The sequence below is a fragment of the Salvelinus namaycush genome, chromosome 12 (genome assembly GCF_016432855.1).
Source record: "Salvelinus namaycush isolate Seneca chromosome 12, SaNama_1.0, whole genome shotgun sequence".
Lineage (NCBI taxonomy): Eukaryota > Metazoa > Chordata > Actinopteri > Salmoniformes > Salmonidae > Salvelinus > Salvelinus namaycush.
Window position 1 is genome coordinate 42,113,062 of NC_052318.1, and position 20,069 is coordinate 42,133,130.

Sequence of the window (20,069 nt, forward strand, 5' to 3'; positions counted from 1 at the left end):
TATGTGTTGGGGGTCGAAGGGGGACATTCCCAATTCTTTTACTTTCCGCCTTTGTTGGAATTGGAAGTTTGAAGCGTGTGCCTTTGGAGGCACAAGCCACGCGCCCGCCCTGACCTCTGTGACACCCTATTTGCATAAAGCTGGAGAATTGATTTCGGTCCTATTCTTTGACGTGACCTGCCTGACTTACCCCATTACTGGCGGCTCAGACGCACAGCAGCGGCATAATTAAACGGAATCACAAATGTGGCGCTTTTAAACTAACGGAATACCTATCTCCACTGAGGCATATGAAGAATAACACGTATTAAAAAGGCGCCATGGCCACGCACAATATAGCCTATAGACTCGTCAACCTGTTCAAACGAATCCCGTTAATTTAAATTAAATACTTCTGATACAACTAGACAATGTTTTGAACATGTAGCCTAATCAAAAAGAGCAATGCGCTGCATGGCCCCTCAGGTTGTGTTTATGAGCCATATCTTGAGCTACATTAGACATGTGAATTCAGCCCCAGTAGGTAAGGGTTATTAGAATAATATAGAAACTTGTTTGAACATTCAGGCTAATAAGAACACAATCACAACCAGGGAATTAAACGTCTCAGACATGAGTCACAAATAGATGAGAGCAGCACCTTTTGAGAAACAGAAGTTATGAAGATAATGACTAACCACCTCTGTAATGTTAATCGTGGTCAGAACTTGCTCCATATTAGGCTACCGACTAGACCTGTAATAATAATATCGTCATAGCAGGTTGACGTTTATTGTCATGAATCTTGCCATGGGGGCAGATCTGAGCGACTTGATGGGCCAGCTGCAAGTCAAAATAGGCTATTCCGTCAAAATTCATGAAAATAGTCTTCATTTAAGGTTAGGTTTAGGCATTAGGGTTAGCATTAGGGTTAGCAGTGTGGTTAAGGTTAGGGTTAGGTTAAAAAAATCAGATTGTATGCCTTTGTGGCTGTGCCAGCTAGTGACCACAATTCAGAGCTACCTACACGAGTCGTCCCAATAAATGCCAACTAGCATCATGCTCACGCACATCACTGATGATTCGACATAATAATCTTGGATTATTATGGATATCCTATCCATTGCCTGGCCTACAGTAGCCTACAAGAGAGGCACGTCACCGTATAGGACTACCCTCCCTTTGTTCAGTGCGCAGCCTGGGCAAGAGGAATTCGGAATGTGTAATCTTGTTGCTACAGGGAAGGATGCAGGAACGCCAGCGATTGGCCGGTATCGCTCGTTCCTCGGCCATGTGCAGTTCGTGCTGTCTTATTTACATACAGCTGTACAGTATTTGCTGAGGACATGAATACACAGCCTCCCAGTCCCCAATAACAATAGAATAAACAAACATGCAGCTACAGCACCATGGTTCTCCAATCCCTTTTCAACCATTCACAGTCAGATTAAATTGGGTAAAGGCGGGGTGTATAGGGTGAGTATTGGTAAAGTGGGACACTTTCTGAAAATTCGTTTTCCGGAACACCTTACGCAGAAGCATCTCATTGTCTTAACCCCCAACATGATACAATTCTAAATAGCTTAAGAACTCTACTACACTATACATAAAAATTATAATATTAAACACAGAGGACTCTTCAAACATAAACCGTCCTGAGCCCAAATGTTTTAAGTCAATACTGGTAAATTGCGACACCTTGATTGGCAAAGTGAGACACAAATCTTTCTCGTAAAGAATAATAAATTAAAGAGTATATGAGTAATTTCAAAATGTTATTCATACAAATGAAATGTATTAAAACATTATTTATGTATTTTTGTGGAACATTAAGAAGGATAATTTATCATTCTTATCATTCTTATTATTATTATCATTATCATCATCATACTTGATTATAATTATATGATGCAGCCTATATGTAATTGTATAGCCTATTCATACAATAAAATGAACTTCATCTAGGCCTATCAGCTCAACATTCTCAACATCACACTCTTTTGTAGAACATTTTGTAGGACATTTTGTAGAACGAAACCAGAAAGACCTTACCTATCAAACATTTCAAAGACTGTTTTATTGTTACTATAGTCAAATACGGCAAAATAAAAAATGTTAGTCATCATATACCTTTATAGTTATGAATATAGCTTGCTAGGATGTTTAATGTTTTTTTTAGCAAGCTAGCTGATTTGCAGATTTGAGGAAAATGAAATTGAACATTTACATTTAAGTCATTTAGCAGACGCTCTTATCCAGAGCGACTTACAAATTGGAAAATTCATACATATTCATCCTGGTCCCCCCGTGGAGAATGAACCCACAACCCTGGCGTTGCAAGCTCAATGCTCTACCAACTGAGCCACACGGGACCGTGTGAACATTTGATCCTATTTAGAAAATAGATTTCTGTTTAGAAAACATGTATTTCATAATCCCCGGAAATATTTTTTTTTGCATTAAAATGGCCTAGAGGGGTGTCCCATTTTGACAGTAGGCGATTGGCATACTGGCACACTGTCACAATATCACTATTCTAAAAAGTGAGAGTAGTAAGAAAACCATTTACAGTCATTTTGATTTACAATTACATCCCATTACAACATATGTTGTAATGAGACACTGAAAATCATTTCTTAGTGTTTTATAACCTTAACATTATTTACCTCAGAACCCTATGTCAATTTACTTACCATTATGCCTCGAGACACGTGTCAATACACGGGAAGCCACGCCCACAACGATGATGCCATACCGATTTTTTTATCCTCACATACTTCCTCACTAACACACAGGCGTTATGTTATAGTACACATTTAAAGATATCAATTACAAAGCTTAAGTGTCCCACTTTGCCAGGAGTTCCACTAACCAATGCTCACCCTACTCTAAAGCCACAAATTGCATGATTTAGGAGGAGTAGGTCACATCTATAACACCCAGGCCTTCTCGACCCTGTTGTTTAAATTTTTTAATTTTAAATTTAACTAGGCAAGTCAGTTAAGAACTAATTCTTATTTACAATGACGGCCTACCAAAAGGCAAAAGGCCTCCTGCGGGGATGGGGGCTGGGAGTAAAAATACAAATACATTTAATTTAAAAAATAGGGCAGAACACACATCACGACAAGAGAGACAACACAACACTACATAAAGAGAGACCTAAGATGACAACATAGCATGGCAGCAACACATGAAAACACAGCATGGTAGCAACACAACATGACAACAACATGGTAGCAACACAACATGGCAGCAGCACAACATGGTAGCAGCACAAAACAGGGTACAAACATTGTTGGGCACAGACAGGTAGAGAGGTAGAGAGGTAGAGGTAGAGGTAGAGACAACAATACATCACACAAAGCAGCCACAACTGCCAGTAAAAGTGTCCATGATTGAGTCTTTGATTGAAGAGATTGAGATAAAACTGTCCAGTTTGAGTGTTTGTTGCTGCTCGTTCCAGTCTCTAGCTGCAGCGAACTGAAAAGACGAGTGACCCAGGGATGTGTGTGCTTTGGGGACCTGACTGGCAGAACGGGTGTTGTATGTGGAGGATGAGGGCTGCAGTATATATCTCAGATAGGGGGGGAGTGAGGCCTAAGAGGGTTTTATAAATAATCAACAACCAGTGGGTCTTGCGACGGGTTTACAGAGATTACCAGTTTACAGACGAGTATAGAGTGCAGTGATGTGTCCTACAAGGAGCATTGGTGGCAAATCTGATGGCCGAATGGTAAAGAACCTCTAGCCGCTCGAGAGCACCCTTACCTGCCGATATATAAATTATGTCTCCATAATCTAGCATGGGTAGGATGGTCATCTGAATCAGGGTTAGTTTGGCAGCTGGGGTGAAAGAGGAGCGATTACGATAGAGGAAACCAAGTCTAGATTTAACCTTAGTCTGCAGCTTTGATATGTGCTGAGAGAAGGACAGTGTACCGTCTAGCCATACTCCCAAGTACTTGTATGAGGTGACTACCTCAAGCTCTAAACCCTCAGAGGTAGTAATCACACCAGTGGGGAGAGGGGCATTCTTCTTACCAAACCACATGACCTTTGTTTAGGAGGTGTTCAGAATCATGTTAAGGGCAGAGAAAGCTTGTTGGACACTAAGAAAGCTTTGTTATAGAGCATTGTTCTGAAATTTTTCATTTGAATTCCTTCAAAATAGAAGCCCTTATGTCTTTGACATGTTTTTGTGTACATTTATTACAAAATACATGTAGGCCTATTCGACTTTCATGTCATTTTCATGTCTTAAAATCATATAGCTAGCTAATAGGCCTTCAGCTCACCTCGCCCAACTTTCAGGGCCTTATTCTAAAATTGATTAAATTCATATTTTTCCTCATCAATCTACACACAATACCCCATAATGACAAAGTGAAAAGAGGTTTCTAGAATGTATGCACATTTTAAAAATTTAAACAGAAATACCTTATTTACATATTTTTCAGACCCTTTGCTATGAGACTCGAAATTGAGCTCTGGTGCATCCTGTTTCCATCATTGAGAGGTTTCTACAACTTGATTGGAGTCCACCTGTGGTAAATTCAATTGATTGGACATGATTTGGAAAGGCACACACCTGTCTATATAAGGTCCCACAGTTCACAGTGCATGTCAGAGCAAAAACGAAGCCATGAGGTTGAAGGAATTATCCGTAGAGCTCCGAGACAGGATAGTGTCAAGGCACAGATCTGGGGAAGGGTACCAAAACATTTATGCAGCATTGAAGGTCCCCAAGAACACAGTGGCCTCCATCATTCTTAAATGGAAGAAGTTTGGAACCATCAAGACTCTTCCTAGAGCTGGCCCCCTGGCCAAACTGAGCAATTGGGGGAGAAGGGCCTTGGTCGGGGAGGTGACCAATAACCCAATGATCACTCTGACAGAGCTCCAGAGTTCCTCTGTGGAGATGGGAGAACCTTCCAGAAAGACAACTATCTCTGCAGCACACCGCCAAACAGGCCTTTATGGTAGAGGCCAGACGGAAGCAACTCTTCAGTAAAAGGCACATGTTTGCCAAAAAGCACTCTCAGAACATGAGAAACAAGATTCTCTGGTCTGATGAGACCAGAGAAGATCCTTGATTAAAACCTAATCCAGAGCGCTCAGGACCTCAGACTAGGACCAAGGTTCACCTTCCAACAGGACAGCCTTAAGCACACAGCCAAGACAACACAGATGTGGCTTCGGGACAGGTCTCTGAATGTCCTTGAGTGGCCCAGCCAGAGCCCGGACTTGAACCCGATTGAACATCTCTGGAGAGACCTGAAAATAGCTGTGCAGCAACGCTCCCCATCCAACCTGACAGAGCTTGAGAGGATCTGCAGAGAAGAATGGGAGAAACTCCCTAAATATAGGTGTGCCAAGCTTGTAGCATCATACCCAAGAAGACTCAAGGCTGTAATCGCTGCCAAAGGTGCTTCAACAAAGTACTGAGTAAAGGGTCTGAATACTTATGTAAATGTGATATTTCAGTTTTACATTTTTTATAAATTTACAAAAATGTCTAAAAAACAGTTTTTGCTTCATCATTATGGGATATTGTGTGTAGATTGATGAGGGGGGGAAACTATTTAATCTATTTTATAATAAGGCTGTAACGTAAAAAAAGAAAATGGAAAAAGTCAAGGGGTCTGATTTCTTTCCAAAAGGCACTGTATAATATATGCCTGCCTTTTAAACTAAGCAAATATGGGACATTATAACATCCCATAAAACGAGATCACCTCAGAATGATGTAAAACAAACAACAAAAACAAATCTTACACATTATATTTTTTTGTTTAATAGAAAATCAAATGAAAGTTTATTGACACCTGCCCAGAATACAAGTGTAAAATAGTACAGTGAAATGCATACTGGCAAGCTCTCTCTTTCCCAGCAATCTGTTGAATATCAAGGTAAGAGGAAATTATATAAAGTTTTTCAAAAACATGTGAAATAAGAAAAACATGAGAATGTAATTTCTATACTGTACATGCAAGGTCAGTACCATAGTTTCAATGTGCAGGGATACTGAAGAAGTGAGGTAAATAGGCTATGTACATGTAAGCAGGGGTAAAAAAAAGTGACTGTTAGCAGTAAGATAAAGTATAATAAAATTAACAATAATAATAAATAGTAGCAGCTGATATGGTGAGTGTTTGCATGATGGTGTGTGTATGTGTGTGTGTGTTTGGATGTCAGTATGTGAGTGTGTGTGTGGACGTCAGTATGTGAGTTTGAGTGTGTGTGTGCAAGAGTGTCAGTGTAGGTATGTGTGAATGGGTGGGTGGATACCAGTGAGTATGCAGTCAGTGCAGATAGACTCAGTGCAGATAGTTTGGGGGTGAGGGTGGGCAGCAATTGATTAGCTGTTTAGCGGTCTTCTTTCTTGGGGATAGAAGCTGTCTTGGAGCCTGTTAGTCCAAGACCTGATGCTCCGGTCCCGCTTGCAGAAAGAACAGTCCATGGCTGAGGTGCCTGGAGTCTTTGTACATCTTTCTGGCCTTTCTAGAACACCTTCCTTCCACGGAACCTTCTGATAATATAGCTAATGATGGCTAATAGGCCTAGAGAATTCAGAAAGGTCTCAAAATGGAACTTCACAAATTGACTTTCGCGATTCATTTAAACCAATATATAAATAGCCGCGGAAAGTAGGGGTGCTGAGGGTGGAGCAGCACCTCCTGAAAAATATGAATTACAAAAATATGAATAATAACAATAAAAAATAAAAAAAATCCCACAAAAGTACTGGGCCTTTGCTAGTCCTGTATTAGCAGACCGATATAGACATCTGTAGGGCGGGCAATTTTAATTTTTCCCACCTCACATTATTTTTTAAGCTATACAGTTTTTGTGTACAATTAGGGTACATTGTTTACAAACAATGGAGTAAAACAATCTTATATTTTTGGTTGTAATGGGGTAAGACAGTTGAACTAAGCTAATGAGGCATTTATACTATTATACACTGCTCAAAAAAATAAAGGGAACACTAAAATAACACATCCTAGATTTGAATGATTAAAATATTCTTATTAAATACTTTTTTCTTTACATAGTTGAATGTGCTGACAACAAAATCACACAAAATTATCAATGGAAATCAAATTTATCAACCCATGGAGGTCTGGATTTGGAGTCACACTCAAAATTAAAGTGGAAACCACACTACAGGCTGATCCAACTTTGATGTAATGTCCTTAAAACAAGTCAAAATAAGGCTCAGTAGTGTGTGTGGCATCCACGTGCCTGTATGACCTCCCTACAACGCCTGGGCATGCTCCTGATGAGGTGGCGGATGGTCTCCTGAGGGATCTCCTCCCAGACCTGGACTAAAGCATCCGCCAACTCCTGGACAGTCTGTGGTGCAACGTGGCGTTGGTGGATGGAGCGAGACATGATGTCCCAGATGTGCTCAATTGGATTCAGGTCTGGGGAACGGGCGGGCCAGTCCATAGCATCAATGCCTTCCTCTTGCAGGAACTGCTGACACACTCCAGCCACATGAGGTCTAGCATTGTATTGCATTAGGAGGAACCCAGGGCCAACCGCACCAGCATATGGTCTCACAAGGGGTCTGAGGATCTCATCTCGGTACCTAATGGCAGTCAGGCTACCTCTGGCGAGCACATGGAGGGCTGTGCGGACCCCCAAAAAATGCCACCCCACTGACCCACCGCCAAACCGGTCATGCTGGAGGATGTTGCAGGCAGCAGAACGTTCTCCACGGCGACTCCAGACTCTGTCACGTCTGTCACATGTGCTCAGTGTGAACCTGCTTACATCTGTGAAGAGCACAGGGCGCCAGTGGCGAATTTGCCAATCTTGGTGTTCTCTGGCAAATGCCAAACGTCCTGCACGGTGTTGGGCTGTAAGCACAACCCCCACCTGTGGACGTCGGGCCCTCATACCACCCTCATGGAGTCTGTTTCTGACCGTTTGAGCAGACACATGCACATTTGTGGCCTGCTGGAGGTCATTTTGCAGGGCTCTGGCAGTGCTCCTCCTGCTCCTCCTTGCACAAAGGCGGAGGTAGCGGTCCTGCTGCTGGGTTGTTGCCCTCCTACGGCCTCCTCCACGTCTCCTGATGTACTGGCCTGTCTCCTGGTAGCGCCTCCATGCTCTGGACACTACGCTGACAGACACAGCAAACCTTCTTGCCACAGCTCGCATTGATGTGCCATCCTGGATGAGCTGCACTACCTGAGCCACTTGTTTGGGTTGTAGACTCCGTCTCATGCTACCACTAGAGTGAAAGCACCGCCAGCATTCAAAAGTGACCAAAACATCAGCCAGGAAGCATAGGAACTGAGAAGTGGTCTGTGGTCACCACCTGCAGAACGACTCCTTTATTGGGGGTGTCTTGCTAATTGCCTATAATTTCCACCTGTTGTCTATTCCATTTGCACAACAGCATGTGAAATTTATTGTCAATCATTGTTGCTTCCTAAGTGGACAGTTTGATTTCACAGAAGTGTGATTGACTTGGAGTTACATTGTTTTGTTTAAGTGTTCCCTTTATTTTTTTGAGCAGTGTATAATCAATGGCTATATATCATTAATTTAAAAGTCCAAAATGGATGTACCAACCACAGACTAGCTTTAACTGTGTGTCACGCCCTGACCTTAGAGATCCTTTTTATGTCTCTATTTTGGTTTGGTCAGGGCGTGAGTTGGGGTGGGCATTCTATGTTTTTGTGTTCTATGTTTTCTTTTCTGTGTGTTTGGCCGGGTGGGGTTCTCAATCAGAGGCAGCTGTCTATCGTTGTCTCTGATTGGGAATCATACTTAGGTAGCCTTTTCCCACCTGTGTTTTGTGGGTAGTTGTTTTCTGTTTTGTGTTGCTGCACCTTACAGGACTTCTTCGTTCTTTCTCTTTGTTATTTTGTTTAGTGTTCTGTTTTAATAAATATAACATGAACACTTACCACGCTGCGCATTGGTCCGACTACTCTTCATCCGACGACGAAAATCGTTACACGGTGCTACTATTAGGCTACTTACTGTCAGTGTTTTTCATAGCCTATATTTTATAGGAAATAATTCACTAGAATTTTGGTAGTGTAGGCTATTACTTTCCATGGTCACATTTAAAATTATAAGGGATCTATTTTAACAAAACGTATGCAATGGTCAATCTTAGTGCTGGCTGTAGAGCTATATGTTGGGGATGTGTCAGAAATATTTTTGCTATTTTCACAAACGGAATTATGGGTGCAGTAGCTGGCGGTGGCGCGAAAGGCCTGGGTATTGAGGAGTATACAAGTTTTAGGTGTGTCGAGGCTTGACCCCTCACTGGCCAATCAGAACATGGTCCATGCATGGCTAAATACAGTGGGGAGAACAATGTGGTCAACTCCAAATCAAATGTTAGTCCATTATGGAATAGTTTGTTAAATAGCCTACAGAAAGAACAAGATGTGTGTAGGCATATCCTATCTTTGCTAAATATCTTGGAACATGTTTGCAGTCCACATTGTAAGAAGCCTAATTGCATGGCTTCAATATAGAAATATATTGTTACACAAAGCATTCACACTGATATAGGGACTAGGCTACTTTAAATTGCATTATGTCTGCCATGTCTGAGCCATGGACAAGCCAGAAGTTGTCAATAAGCAAGATTAAATTAATTAAAAAGAGAATGAATAATTTGAATACAATTGTAATTAAAACTAAACAAAAACGTGTTTTAAATAGGCTATGTCTAAATACAGTTACAGGCACCATACTTGCTGCCCGTGGGCATATAATATTAATGTAGACTATGGATGCTTTTACATACATCCAAAATAACAACGGGAGCACACTGTTTTGTTGCTCCCAAACTCTTTAAATCAAGCTTTGGTGATTAATATTTATTTCAAAGCAGTCTCATGAGCCAAACCCTTTATTGATAGGCTGCTATTTGGCGAATGGATTGGGCAAGACAAAAAAACTGCCTTCATTAATCCTTAAGAGTCTATTGACGCATCCGTGCTTCAATCCAAATCACATAATAAAAAAATCCCCATAAAAATCCGTCAGTTTAAACTAGAGATATCAGGTGTTTTGTATGGGCTGCGTCTCAATCCACCTCATCCGCTTATGTTGGCCTTCCGCATCTGCAATGGGAGTCATCTGAAGGTAACCCATACAAACAAATGGAAGTATGGAGGTAGTTTCAGGCTAACAAAAATAATGGGTTAAATATGTGTCCAAAAAAACAAAAATGTTTCCTGAGCTTTCTTATATCTCCTAAATATATGATAGACACATCAAAACCTTATTCCTTACGATACGTTGTTTGACTGTCTTTATTTAGCATTTACAAATGTGTTGTAATTCGATGCGTTTATATGGGCTATAGAAGTAAAGGCCAAATTCAATACCTTTTTTTATACCTAAAGGGGTCCTACAATTCAAAATCAAATAGCTAAGAGTTTTAGAGGTTCATTCAGAAGAGGGTAGGCTATGCAATATTTCTAAATCGGATGGGGTCAGAGGCATGATATCAAAAATCCCATCTCTAGTTCCATGGCACTGTGCACGAACCTAGGAGTACATCTCTCTATCTATCTCTCCATTTACGCGTCTATACAAAATACATGGCTCCTGTCAATTGTATTTTTGCCTGTGTGCGAGGCACATTCTTAAAAAATCTGCCGTTGATATGGCATTATAGAAGGAGTGAATAGTTTGGTGGAGCACGTCTTTGGTAATCGGACGAGGGGCGCTCTTTGAAAACGGGAATGTGTAGGCTACTTGAACAAGCAAAATGAAATATGCAGGTATATGAATTGGGAATCATGAAAAAGCACGAGGGCAAAAACCTCCAAAATATTTCAAGCCACTGTCAGTAGACCATAAAAAACCCTCTTTATTCATAGGCTACTTGGCTAATCCATGGCCAGGATGAAAATACGCACAATGCAAAGCTGCTAAGCTAGCCTTGATTAAGGGGAAGGTAGGCTTGTTTTTTTAATCAAATCAAATGAAATGGGGGGAAACCATTCCAAAAGGCACAACTCTCATTCCATGGGCACACAGCTGGATAGGCTGCGCTTCCGCTCTCAATATCCATGTCATTATCAACTGCGTTACAGTTAAGACCTGCTTTTGGTGGTTCCTAAAACTTCCCTTTAGCGCAGCATGAAATTATCACTTTTGTGCTTGTTTATATGGACACACCTCAATATTGCCACCCTTCCCCCTCAGCTGAAGCGAGCTGATATTAGACAGGTAAATTGCTGAACCTGGCGTAAGGGATGGAAAATAGCAGTGCGCCAGTTTATACATGGCGAAATTGCCAGCCGAAAATAGAGCCCATAGTGTTGTTATTACTGTGTAATTATTCTTATAAGTGCTGTATAACAAGTATTGGTTTTACTCACCGAGATTTGGACATGAAGCTAGGCTTAGGGTTAAGGGTTAGGGTTGAACCGGGATGTGGACATGAAGCTAGGGTAAGATTTGAGGTTATGGTTGAGGGGTAGGGTTGAGCCTTTTTTTTTTTTAAATAAGAAAAACAGCTACATTGGATGTTGTAAGTCCACAACAATGCTTAGACCCCATCAGGAGGCCACTTTTGAGGTCTGAGAATGTTTTATTTTATGTTTTATGTTTGTGTGTAGTTACCGTTTAATTCAAGTGGCACCTAGCAAGAGGCTGTTGTTTAGCGGTGTTTTTGTAGCGCACATGCTTGATAGTAGAGTTTGCAAAACAAATACCCACTGGATTGATTCAAATACTTATTACATCATTCTGCCAGGTAAGCATAGGCTACTTTGTAGTTAACGCTTAATTGACAAGGTTTTGGGGAAAGACTTTCCACTTTTCATTAGCATCATCGTTAATGCCTACACAAAGTGGTAGACGCTCGCACAAGGGGAATTCTCATTGTCTCTTCAGCAAGTTGCAGGAAATACGAATCACCAATTCATTCTGTTAATGTTGTATGATAAACGTGTACAAACGAATTAATTTTCAATACATTTAGTTGATTCCATACTAAGTTCAGTACATTTTCAATATTGTTGAATTCCGTTTTGATGTCTGGATTCCGTGATTCTGTCCGTGTTCTCCGTATCGCGGATTTTATAGGGCTCTACAGATGCAAAGTCTGGGACCTGGTCACAATTGCACACAAGGTTGTCTACGATGCAGTTTACCACTAGATGTCGCTGTATTACTGACTATTGCTGTGAGCTAGTATTGACAATTCACCAGAACACATAACGTGATATATGACAGCGCTAAGGACGTGGAAACCTTGTGTTAACATGTATTCACATGAAATGGGTAACAACAACCTATGCCGTTTACTTCAGTTCCAGAGCTGACTTTGTTTGGGCCTATAAGATAATTTGTATTCAGCATTCGGTGGAGTGTAGTTATGTTAGGCCTCTATCAATGCTAAAGCAATCCATCTACCTTTTCTTGTTCACAAAACACACTGACCAGGGTGGCGTTGTTGTTGCGTTGTTTGTTGGCAACCTTGTACTTTACATCGTTTTTGGAACAGATTCCTGTTGGAATGTTCCACAAATTATACCCACCCCACTGGCCAGGCAGCTAGACTAGGTAAAGCTGATAGATGCAGTAGGTTCTATCTAGCGCCATGGTATTAGGTTGGATAGTGTGACAGCAGTTGGAATTCCATTCAATCATTTTTTATAATAGAGATATAAAGTGAAGCATTCAGCTTCTCAGGCAGTTCATGGTTCTCTTACAAAATAGGAAGGAGAAGTAGTGCTTAGAATAAATGAACTGGGGCTAGGCTGGTCTTTGACAATGAAAACCACTCATACCAAGGAATAATAGGAACTAGAAAAAAATCTTTGTCTGATCCACAATCACTACTTACAAACTATTTTATGTTTAACTGATTGGACTTATGTATGGTAACAGTTATTCTAAATATATATTTAATCTACATTATGTAAAATATAGGAATTACTGAGGAAAAAGTTTGCATTGCCATGTGTAAAAATGGTAGTATGAACATATCTCAAATGCAAAATAATAATGAATGATGAAAAATATTAACATCAGGTGTCATTTGATGTATCCGCAATGTCATTCTAGTCTTAGGCTATACCTAAACTGCTATCACATGAATCTATTGTCTTGTGTATCCAAAACTATTATCATTGTTTCCTTGTTTTAATCGGTTTTAGACTCACTACCCACAACACATCCTCCTAGCCCCCACCCCCACGCCCAGCTCTGCTGTGGGCTTGACCAGAGCTGGTGACCTTTCAGGGCCATATGGTCAGGCGGGGGGGGGGGGGGGGGGGGGTGACTTCATACAGTAATTAGTGGATGGAGTCGGGCCCCAGCTCCAGTGCCACATTAGCTAAAGGGTTGTTTAAAGCTGAACTGGTAAGGCAAGTAGTCAAAACAGGCAGTCTCAGGCGCCTGAGTGTAAAGAAGCACATAACTGAGTATAGAAATCATGTACCAATGCCTACAATATACAACTATTTGTTGTGCTATTACGCACATATGGGATATGCCTATAATGTTATGAATCATGCAGCATACACTTCCATGGTGTTGTACTGTGCTTTCAACATAAGGATGCATTTGAGCGTGATGAGAGGTGGAGAACCTGGGATTAGGTGCCCAGTCTTGTTCTAGATTGAGATCCAAAATACTGTAGTTTGTGACTCTCTGTACCCCCTATTGAGAAAATCCATCTGAAAACCATCTGAAAAAATAGATAAATATTACTGTGCTGGCACAACAAAGACAAATTGAAAGGACCACAATCCTTAATGATAATGCTTTAATTTGCCACAGTAAAAGGCTCACAAAGAGCAGCAAAATTCCCCTCTTTCTCATAAACATCTCCGGTGTTCAGTCTGTGACTGACACCTGTGCTTTTGTAGGGTGTCATAATCACACCACGCCATGGCTGGACTTAGGGAGCCAAGGTAATGTCTATGGAAGTGCAGAACGGTTCATAATAATGCCTGGAACGGAGCAAATGGAATGGCATCAAACACATTGGAAACCATTTTGGAAGGTTAGGTGGCAGAGAACCTACTGGGCAGGGAGGGGAGGGGAGGGGAGGGGAGGGGAGGGGAGGGGAGGGGAGGGGAGGGGGAGGTGAACAGTGATGATGGCCCTCTTTAAAATTTTATTTAACCTTTATTTAACTAGGCAAGTCAGTTAAAAACAAATTCTTATTTACAATGCCGGCCAATCCCGGACAATGCTGGGCCAATTGTGCGCCTCCCTACGGGACTCCCAATCACGGCCGGATCTGATACAGCCTGGATTCAAACCAGGGACTGTAGTGACACCTCTTGCACTGAGATGCAGTGCCTTAGACCGCTGCACCACCCGGGAGCCCTCTGAATGGTTAGAGTCTAGTAAACAATGTACCATCCTTGTTGGGGAACCATTTAATTGTTTAGTGTGGCCCCCACCCATTGGTCCATGTTTGGGGAGGACACTACACATGCTCCTTTGCCCCCCAACCTTTCCTCCAACCAAACACGTAGAATGGCACGTTGTGGCTGACAGGCTAGATGCACTCATTGGTCGCTTAATCTAGTCACCCTAATCATTCAACCATTAGTCTTGAATACGGATTAGAGAGAGGGAGAGAAAGAGAGCACATCCTGCCTAGTTTGCTGTCTATTGCTGCCTCAGCCTCTCTTTGATAGAGCGAGAAAGAGAGAGAGAGAAGAGGGGGAGGAGAGAGATTGGGGATGTGCCGTGTGTGAGGGGAGGAGAAGGAGGGGTTTGGCTTCAGTGTGATGTGAATGAAATAGAATCAGAGTGAGGGAGGGAGACAGAACAAATCAACCTGCCTCTTTAGACTGAACAACGGAATGGAAGAGCTAAGCTCCTAGGCACACTGACCAGAGAGGAGTTTTATTTTGGGAGAGGGGAAGAAGGGAGCAGACGAGGGAAATCGAAGAGGGAGGAGGAGGAGAAAAAGCCTCAGCGTGGGGATAGATAGATAGCAGAAAAATGCTGTCATGGGGAGAGGGGGGAGGGAGGCTACAGAAAGGAACAGGATGATACCAGGCAGGGTGGAGCGGAGCTGAGATGTGGAGGTAAGCACTGTCTTTCTTTACTCAGAGCCTTCAGAATGCACACATTCCTAATTCCCTATATCCTATGTCTGGTGATGAATGTGATTGATTTGGTCAGGACACCCTCTATGTGAGCATGCATATGCTCTTGTTTCCTGTCGATTTCACCAGAGATTCAGATCAGAAGTGAGAGAGCAAAGGATGTGTCAACACAATGAACGGGCGCTTTGTCAGGGGTAGAAAATGATGTCTGAGCGGCATTCTGCTATCTTCACGCTCCCCCCCCCCCCCCCCCCCCCCCCCCCCCCCCACCCCTCTGGTGTTCTGGGCTCGTTTAAAAACTGTGTTATGACATTGACATGAAGTCACTGCAGACCTTGCTGTAGGGCGCTCGGGGCTGCAGGACCCAGAGATGTGGGCCAGGTGGAGGAATGGAGGGAGGGAGGAAGAGACAGAGAGCACGCCAAAGACAGGGAGAATGAAAGAGGTGAATAGACAGGAACTATAGTGACACAGAAACAAAAAGGTAAGAGAAATAGGATAGACATATATATGTATTTTTTTTTTTTACAGACTAATGTCTGCAGCCCCTGCCTGTTTTTGTGTGGGGGATGATAAAGAGGACTGAGAGGATACTGCATGTAATGTGCACAGACAATGATGGAATGGAAAATCAGAGCCGGGATCAGGGTGTTGTTTTCAAGGTGGCAAAGAAAAGGAGGGATGCGGGATATCCTTTTTTTCCCTCATTTTGGCAGTGAGGGGGGTTGTGCTTTTTGGGGGTTGGGGATGCAAGGGATTGAGAGGGCTGGTGTAGAAGAGAAAGGGGGAACAAGGAGGGAGATGAAGAGGAGAGGGACGAGGGACAGCTTACATAAGCTAGTGCACTAAAAGGACTGGCCATTTCATTTCTTTTGCGCCAGATGAATCCTCCTATGTGGTGTTGTCATTAATGGACAATGGTATTCCTTATGATGATGAATGCACCGGGACTTGACATGGTGAAGTCCTTGTTCTCTTTCCTGAAGAGTGTGGTAGGCCGTGTGCTTGTCTAAATTTGATGACAAGGATTGGCCAGATTGGCAGAGGGTGTGACGTTATCGGTCCTAGACTGTTAACCTAGATGGTTGGCCAGATGTGCCCATGGATATGTGTGTGTGTGTATGTATGTATGAAAGTCAATCTTCTGAAATCAAGCTCTATGAGAATGAATATACTGTATATGTGATAGGGGGTAACTGAAGCCAGATGATAACATCAGATTTGTTGGTGCCACCATGACACACAACCACTATCATTGCACACATAGCACATGGGTACAAGAGTCTGGTGACACTTTGAGGTCACACTGCCAACGATGGGGACAGATGCCGGTTTTATCGAGGGAAACGGACCCTACCACAGTGCTTAAATTCTCATTAAATGCTTCAAAAATATTCAAAATAATTGATCATGTAATAATAATAACAAAGTAATTACAAAATAGGATTACAAAAGGGCATTCAACTTGGGATCAAATGTATTGTTATTTTGAGTGTTCTTTGAGAAGGTTAGGCCAGATAAAATGTCCACTCTTAACAGACATTCAACTATTTAATGCAGCAATCCCAACCCGACAATTATTTACTTGTCAGTCAAATGTAGGTTCATGGATATACCCGCCAGTATTTTAGTGTTAAATAGACTCCCATGTACTCAAACTACGAGAAAAAAAGGTATATTGCCTATTATTTGACAACATAACAGGAAAAAGCTTTGCCCTCAGACTTTTATAGTTTGTGGACAGTAGGGAGATAGTTATATTATTGTAGGTATAGAACAATCAGATGTGTATCTGTGACAGAAATATGTCTGTTCTAGTTAAAGTCGTGAAGCACTCAGGCGCTCTCAAAGAGAACACTTTTTCTTAGAACATGTTAAAAATGTGGCGCTTTAAATATGCTGTTTTGACCCAAATGATGGGAACCTGCCGTTGGCGTCAGAGCATGTACGTGTCTATATTTGTTCATCTAGCTAGGACTAGTATTGTCACAGTAGGGAGCTATAAAAACCTGTGGGTGTCTGGGACTCTTTTTAAATATGAGAGGCTCTCTGTCAGTCAGCAGGGACCTGTGGCACAAATTCTTCAGCTGAGTGGGAGGAAAGGAGAGGCTGAACAGCTAGTCTCTGTGATCGATCAGGCCCACTTGAATTTCCTGCACAATCAAACTGCTACATCACTGTCCATTCCTACACCAGCCCCTGACCACAGAGGACAGATCTATTAAACAAAATTGTGTTCCATAGTAAGAGGCATCTGATGAATCAAGGGTGTACGTACAGAACCACTTGACCTCTTAAATGTATAGATGAAATGTAAAGGAACTGTTACATGTTTGTCCTTTGCCAGTTTAATAAGTGGAGATCCTTAAAACATTGAAGGCCAAAATGACTTATATGATGTTGATGGAAATAATAGTGAGAGCAGCGGTAGTACACATTTGCGCCGCAGGATGCTAGCAGAGCCCCGGGGCTGACAGACCCTGCTTGTCTCAGAGGTACTAAAGCTGTGTGTCACCCAGGATTTCAACTCCAGATCACACCGCTGCACTCTTTGCATACCAAATTGTATTTCAATGCCAAAAGCAACTCCTCTCCATTGGACCGCTGCAGCGTATAGCCTCTCAACAGTCAACCAACCGTCTTCACACAGCACAACATAGACAGGCGCCTGTCTGACAACAACCCGAGGCTTGTAAAAATGCTATTCAATCTACGTTGAGGCCTACTGTGCTCCACGAGAGATGAAAGTCACCATGGTGCTCCCGCCGTGCCGTGACAAACTGACCTATTTCTACTCTCATCTTTTATGCAAGGACAAATGACAAATCTGAGCGAGAATGACTAAGACTATAGTAAATAGATTTCAGTGGTGTCTTAGGAGAAATAATCAATATGTCCAATCAACATGGATCAATGTTACCGGGCAGATTATACTCTCCTCTAAAACATGAGTCAGCACCACACCATCTCCCTCATTTGGAGCCATTTTGGGTGACTAGGCCCAGTCTCTCTATCTCTCCTAGTGAGCAGTATGTCTGTGTGACTGAGGTAGGTTGGTGGCCCAGCAGTGCCACCCCCTCTGAGCAGAGCATAGGATGGTAGGATGGTGGATGGCAGTGTAAGCCACTGGGTGGATCCACTAATCGGCTTGTGCTCTCTTTTGTCACCTGTCCTCTGTGGCCATGCTCTTAATGGGAGCTCAGCCCTCTCTGGAGTGGAGTCACCCTCAGATTTATGTCCCTGGGCTCTAGCCGGCCTATAGCTCTGCTCTGCTGCACAGGACCTGACTGCACAATGAGCAGAACAGGAGAGGAGAGAAAAAGGAGAAAGAGAAAGTGATGGGAGGGAGGGAATGAAGGAAAGGAGAGAGAGGCAGAGAGGAGGATTGGAAAGAGAGATGGTGAGAAGTAAATCAGGTACTGTGTTTATGCAACTGGAAGGAACATGTTTCAACCTGTATTGGCTTGTTGTAAAACTTCTCTAAATTAACATGTTTCAACCTGTATTGGCTTGTTGTAAAACTTCTCTAAATTAACAAGTTTCAACCTGTATTGGCTTGTTGTAAAACTTCTCTAAATTAACATGTTTCAACCTGTATTGGCTTGTTGTAAAACTTCTCTAAATTAACATGTTTCAACCTGTATTGGCTTGTTGTAAAACTTCTCTAAATTAACATGTTTCAACCCATATTGGTTTGTTGTTTAACTTCTCTATATTAAGTCGTAATGCAGGTCGAAACGTGTTCTTTCCAGTCCCACAAATGTTTGTGTTTTATTTATAATTAGGATTGTGATAAAGATTATTTTAAGATGGCATAAGTTGAATGAAAGCATGGCTTCTGTAAATTTGAATAAATTCACACTAGTGGTGGTTGGTCATGTCACATGTTGATCCCTTGATACAGATTTGCATACTGTAAATAACCCACTAGTCAGAAATAGTGTAGGCAGTGTGTGTGGAGTTTACTGTCATCAGTATTATTAATCAACCAGTTATATCATACATACACTAAAAAACACACACAAACGCCTACTGTCCTCTTTGTTCCGATTCCCATTATAGGAGAAGTGCACTCAGTGACATTCAGTGGTGCTGAAAAGAGATCTAACTCAATACACTCCCACAACATCACTACTTCCCCATCCTGAGCAAAGATAGATCAAAAATGTAGAAAACAACCCTGCACGGAGAATCTGTCAGGGAAAAACACCACAGGAACATTACCACAATATCACATCAATGGGTAGATACATACAATATAGTGAAAATCATTACTGCTCTAGCCATGTGGAAAAAGCACTTCATAGTTTTTCTGTACGTCATGCTACAGTCAAGTAGAGGGAAATAGTCATTGTGAAACTGGCTGTGTTTGCATGTTAATGGCATTGGCAGTAGAGAGAGAGAGAGAGAGAAAGAAACAGAGTTACCAATGAGAAGGGTTAGCTGTGGCACTGGCAGATCTGTTTCACGCCTGTCTGTCCTGCCCTTGTGTGTGCCCCTGAGGCTCGGCTCAGACAGCCACCGCACAGGAAACACACAGACAGGATGTGACCTCACAGACTGAGGTGGGGGGCCTCATAGCTAGGTCAGAAACACTGAGCATAGTGCACTAGCAAGCTCCGATACTCTCCTTTAGTCATTATCATTACTTATCATCACTTAGTTTCTACACTGATCCTCTCCTTTAGTCATTATCATTACTTATCATCACTTAGTTACTACACTGATCCTCTCCTTTAGTCATTATCATTACTTATCATCACTTGGTTAACTACACCAATACTCTCCTTTAGTCCTTATCATTACTTATCATCACTTAGTTACTACACTGATACTCATCTTTAGTCATTATCGTTACTTATCATCACTTAGTTACTACACTGATCCTCTCCTTTAGTTAGTCATTATCATTACTTATCATCACTTAGTTACTACACTGATCCTCTCCTTTAGTCATTATCATTACTTATCATCACTTAGTTACTACATTGATACTCATCTTTAGTCATTATCATTACT